Here is a 6,563-nt window from a genome sequence, read left to right on the forward strand (position 1 = left end):
ACAACACACTGAGGGAGAGATATCACAATCATGAAACACAACACACTGAGGGAGAGATATCACCATCATGAAACACAACACACTGAGGGAGAGATATAACCATCATGAAACACAACACACTGAGGGAGAGATATCACCATCATGAAACACAACACACTGAGGGAGAGATATCACCATCATGAAACACAACACACTGAGGGAGAGATATAACACAACACACTGAGGGAGAGATATCACCATCATGAAACACAACACACTGAGGGAGAGATATAACACAACACACTGAGGGAGAGATATAACACAACACACTGAGAGATATAACACAACACACTGAGGGAGAGATATCACCATCATGAAACACAACACACTGAGGGAGAGATATCACCATCATGAAACACAACACACTGAGGGAGAGATATAACACAACACACTGAGAGATATAACACAACACACTGAGGGAGAGATATCACCATCATGAAACACAACACACTGAGGGAGAGATATAACACAACACACTGAGGAAGAGATATCACCATCATGAAACACAACACACTGAGGGAGAGATATCACCATCATGAAACACAACACACCGAGGGAGAGATATAACAATCATGAAACACAACACACCGAGGGAGAGATATCCCCATCATGAAACACAACACACTGAGGGAGAGATATCACCATCATGAAACACAACACACTGAGGGAGAGATATCACCATCATGAAACACAACACACTGAGGGAGACATATCACCATCATGAAACACAACACACTGAGGGAGAGATATAACCATCATGAAACACAACACACTGAGGGAGAGATATCACCATCATGAAACACAACACACTGAGGGAGAGATATCACCATCATGAAACACAACACACTGAGGGAGAGATATCACCATCATGAAACACAACACACTGAGGGAGAGATATCACCATCATGAAACACAACACACTGAGGGAGAGATATCACCATCATGAAACACAACACACTGAGGGAGAGATATCACCATCATGAAACACAACACACTGAGGGAGAGATATACCACAACACACTGAGGGAGAGATATCACCATCATGAAACACAACACACTGAGGGAGAGATATAACACAACACACTGAGGGAGAGATATAACACAACACACTGAGAGATATAACACAACACACTGAGGGAGAGATATCACCATCATGAAACACAACACACTGAGGGAGAGATATAACACAACACACTGAGGAAGAGATATCACCATCATGAAACACAACACACTGAGGGAGAGATATCACCATCATGAAACACAACACACAGAGGGAGAGATATAACAATCCTGAAACACAACACACCGAGGGAGAGATATCCCCATCATGAAACACAACACACTGAGGGAGAGATATCACCATCATGAAACACAACACACTGAGGGAGAGATATCACCATCATGAAACACAACACACTGAGGGAGACATATCACCATCATGAAACACAACACACTGAGGGAGAGATATAACCATCATGAAACACAACACACTGAGGGAGAGATATCACCATCATGAAACACAACACACTGAGGGAGAGATATCACCATCATGAAACACAACACACTGAGGGAGAGATATCACCATCATGAAACACAACACACTGAGGGAGAGATATCACCATCATGAAACACAACACACTGAGGGAGAGATATCACAATCATGAAACACAACACAATGAGGGAGAGATATAACACAACACACTGAGGGAGAGATATCACCATCATGAAACACAACACACTGAGGGAGAGATATCACCATCATGAAACACAACACACTGAGGGAGAGATATCACCAGTACCGTAACAGTGTTGTTACCACGACACTAACAGTGTTGTTACCACTACTGTAACAGTGTTGTTACTACTACACTAACAGTGTTGTTACCACTACTGTAACAGTGTTGTTACCACTACAGTAACAGTGTTGTTTCCACTATAATAACAGTGTTGTTACCACTACCGTAACAGTGTTGTTACCACTACCATAACAGTGTTGTTACCACTACCGTAACAGTGTTGTTACCACTACCATAACAGTGTTGTTACCACTACTGTAACAGTGTTGTTACCACTATCATAACAGTGTTGTTACCACTACACTAACAGTGTTGTTACCACTATCGTAACAGTGTTGTTACCACTAACATAACAGTGCTGTTACCACTACTGTAACAGTGTTGTTACCACTATCATAACAGTGTTGTTACCACTACTGTAACAGTGTTGTTACCACTACCGTAACAGTGTTGTTACCACTATCATAACAGTGTTGTTACCACTACCATAACAGTGTTGTTACCACTACTGTAACAGTGTTGTTACCACTATCATAACAGTGTTGTTACCACTATAATAACAGTGTTGTTACCACTATCATAACAGTGTTGTTACCACTACACTAACAGTGTTGTTACCACTATCGTAACAGTGTTGTTACCACTAACATAACAGTGCTGTTACCACTACTGTAACAGTGTTGTTACCACTATCATAACAGTGTTGTTACCACTACTGTAACAGTGTTGTTACCACTACCGTAACAGTGTTGTTACCACTATCATAACAGTGTTGTTACCACTACTGTAACAGTGTTGTTACCACTACCATAACAGTGTTGTTACCACTACCATAACAGTGTTGTTACCACTACCATAACAGTGTTGTTACCACTACCGTAACAGTGTTGTTACCACTACCATAACAGTGTTGTTACCACTACTGTAACAGTGTTGTTACCACTACCATAACAGTGTTGTTACCACTACAGTAACAGTGTTGTTACCACTACCATAACAGTGTTGTTACCACTATAATAACAGTGTTGTTACCACTACTGTAACAGCGTTATCTAAACATTTACTCTATAAAACTTTTTTTTTTACCGTTTTAGAAGTATTTAGTTCCGAGTGAAGCACTTTCAGTGGTTATATATGAATGGGGTTAATGTGATGTACTTTCTGCATGCATACTGAGGGACAAAGATACTTTAATCAAACCACAGTCATGAGTGTTAATCATTTGGTTTTAAGCTCAGAAGCAGCTTGTGTGTGTGTGTGTGTGTGTGTGTGTGTGTGTGTGTGTGTGTGTGTGTGTGTGTGTGTGTGTGTGTGTGTGTGTGTGCGTGCGTGCGTGTGTGTGTGTGTGAGAGTGTAATCACTCTGGAATGCAGGGGCTTAACAGCAGGAGGCAGGAGAGCTTATAGTTCCATACTCCAGGGTAACGGTCTTTGCAAACACACTGTACTGAAGTTTACGCGTTACTAACGCCGAGGTCACCCCAGCAGCGACAGGGTAGCATCATCTAGATATGTACTCAGCATCATCTAGATATGTGTATGCAGCATCATCTGGATATGTGTATGCAGCATCATCTGGATATGTGTATGCAGCATCATCTAGATATGTATGCAGCATCATCTAGATATGTGTGCAGCATCATCTGGATATGTGTGCAGCATCATCTAGATATGTGTGCAGCATCATCTAGATATGTGTGCAGCATCATCTGGATATGTGTGCAGCATCATCTGGATATGTGTGCAGCATCATCTGGATATGTGTGCAGCATCATCTGGATATGTGTGCAGCATCATCTGGATATGTGTGCAGCATCATCTGGATATGTGTGCAGCATCATCTGGATATGTGTGCAGCATCATATATATTTTTTAAAATAATTTTCCAAAAAGAAAAAAGGACATGCAGGAAAATAGCAGTCTGAAAACAGTGTAACATCCTTGAATAATGTTTTTCTTCTTTTATTATATAAAGTGGCAGTAAACCTTTTTAATGTTGTAACCTTTTTCATTTGCCTGATTCTCTCTCCTCCTCTACTCCTCACCTCCTCTCCTCCTCACCTCCTCTCCTCCTCTCCTCCTCACCTCCTCTCCTCCTCACCTCCTCCTCCACACCTCCTCTCCTCCTCTACTCCTCACCTCCTCTACTCCTCACCTCCTCTCCTCCTCTCCTCCTCACCTCCTCTCCTCCTCACCTCCTCTCCTCCTCACCTCCTCCTCCACACCTCCTCTCCTCCTCACCTCCTCTCCTCCTCCTCCACACCTCCTCTCCTCCTCTCCTCCTCACCTCCTCACCTCCTCTCCTCCTCCTCCACACCTCCGCTCCTCCTCACCTCCTCTCCTCCTCTCCTCTTCACCTCTCCTACTCTCCTCCTCATCCTCTCCTCCTCACCTCCTCTCCTCTCCTCCTACTCCTCTCCTCCTCTCATCCTCACCTCTCCTCGTCTCCTCATCTCCTCCTCACCTCCTCTCCTTCTCACCTCCTCTCCTCCTCTCCTCCACACCTCCGCTCCTCCTCTCCTCCTCACCTCTCCTCCTCTCCTCCTCCTCCTCTCCTCCTCACCCCCTCTCCTGCTCTCCTCCTCCTCCACACCTCCTCTCCTCCTCACCTCCTCTCCTCCTCTCCTTCTCACCTCCTCTCCTCCTCACCTCCTCTCCTCCTCTCCTCCTCCTCCACACCTCCGCTCCTCCTCTCCTCCTCTCCTCTTCACCTCTCCTCCTCTCCTCCTCTCCTCCTCCTCCTCTCCTCCTCACTTCCTCTCCTCCTCCTCCTCCTCCACACCTCCTCTCCTCCTCACCTCCTCTCCTCCTGCTCCTCACCTCCTCTCCTCATCACCTCCTCTCCTCCTCCTCCTCACCTCCTCTCCTCCTCACCTCCTCTCCTCCTCACATCCTCACCTCCTCTCCTCCTCACCTCCTCCTCACCTCTCCTCACTTCCTCTCTTCCTCTCCTCCTCACCTCCTCTCCTCCTCACCTCCTCACCTCCTCACCTCCTCCTCCTCACCTCCTCTCCTCACTTCCTCTCCTCCTCACCTCCTCTCCTCCTCACCTCCTCCTCCTTACCTCCTCACTTCCTCTCCTCCTCTCCTCCTCACCTCCTCTCCTCCTCACCTCCTCTCCTCCTCTCCTCCTCACCTCCTCTCCTCCTCCTCCTCACCTCCTCTCCTCACCTCCTCTCCTTCTCACCTCCTCTCCTCCTCACCTCCTCTCCTCCTCTCCTCCTCACCTCTCCTCCTCTCTTCCTCTCCTCCTCACCTCCTCTCCTCCTCTCCTCCTCTCATGTCCATTTCAGTCTCTACTCTCATTCTCTGTTCAATCATTGTTTCTCACCCTTTCTTTCAGTCCTTTACTCTTTTCATTCTGTCTTGTAAAACCTCCTCAGACAAATTGGCAATCAGCGCTGAACAAGAGAAGATGCTTTGATGGGTGTGTGTGTGTGTGCGTGTGCGTGGTTGCCCTCTCCGTGTGTGACGGGGTTAACAACCTCTCTGACCAATCACATTCTTCTGTCAGGGCTCCGTCGCCCAGAGCAACAAGGGTTCTGGCTGGCCAATCGGCATTCAAATGAGTCCCTTCAATGACATCACAAATGTCATGCCTCTGTGAAAGCACACATTCACACTATTACTTTATTTTGTGAGTATTTCTGGATTCAAACACACTGTAGGCTTACATTGATCTGCAACATTACCACTAACTGGACAGAGAGAGAAAGAGAGAGACAGAGACGGAGAAGAAGACAGAGACAGATAGAGACAGAGACGGAGAAGAAGACAGAGACAGATAGAGACAGAGACGGAGAAGAAGACAGAGACAGATAGAGACAGAGACGGAGAAGAAGACAGAGACAGATAGAGACAGAGACGGAGAAGAAGACAGAGACAGATAGAGACAGAGACGGAGAAGAAGACAGAGACAGACAGACAGACAGACAGACAGACAGACAGACAGACAGACAGACAGACAGACAGACAGACAGACAGACAGACAGACAGACAGACAGACAGACAGACAGACAGACAGACAGACAGACAGACAGACAGACAGACAGACAGACAGACAGACAGACAGACAGACAGACAGACAGACAGACAGAGACACAGACAGACAGACAGAGACACAGACAGACAGACAAAGACACAGACAGACAGACAGAGACACAGACAGACAGACAGAGACACAGACAGACAGACAGACAGACAGACAGACAGACAGACATATGGGGGCAAGTAGAGCGGTGGGAAGATAGGAAAGAGATAAAGCGAGGAGGAGATGAAGGGGAGGGAGGGGCCGATGGAGAGAAGGGGTGACATGTTTAAATAGGTCTTGTCTGGCCAAGTGAGTTAATGATCCGACAGACGCTTTCCTCTATCTGCTAATCAACCAACAGCCCAATAACAGACAAGTGGAGGAAGAGAAAAGAGAGAACAGAAAGAGGACATTAGCACAAGGCTGAGTGCTCTTGTCTCATTAGTGTGTCTCTATGTGCGTGTGTGTGCATGTCTGTTTGGTCAGTGTTGATGGTTGTGAATGAGCTGTGGTGGGGATGCAGGCCTAGTGTCTGTGAGGAGTACAATGCAGATCACTGTCTGTCCAAGAACTCAACTCGTCCGTCCGTCCGTCCGTCTGTCCGTCTGTCTGTCTCTCTCTCTCGGGGCTGGGGACTACAGAGTGGAGAGAGACCCTGACATACACACACAGCAGGGGCCCGAGTGTTTCCAGAGCAGA

The sequence above is a fragment of the Oncorhynchus mykiss genome, chromosome 24 (genome assembly GCF_013265735.2).
Source record: "Oncorhynchus mykiss isolate Arlee chromosome 24, USDA_OmykA_1.1, whole genome shotgun sequence".
NCBI lineage: Eukaryota > Metazoa > Chordata > Actinopteri > Salmoniformes > Salmonidae > Oncorhynchus > Oncorhynchus mykiss.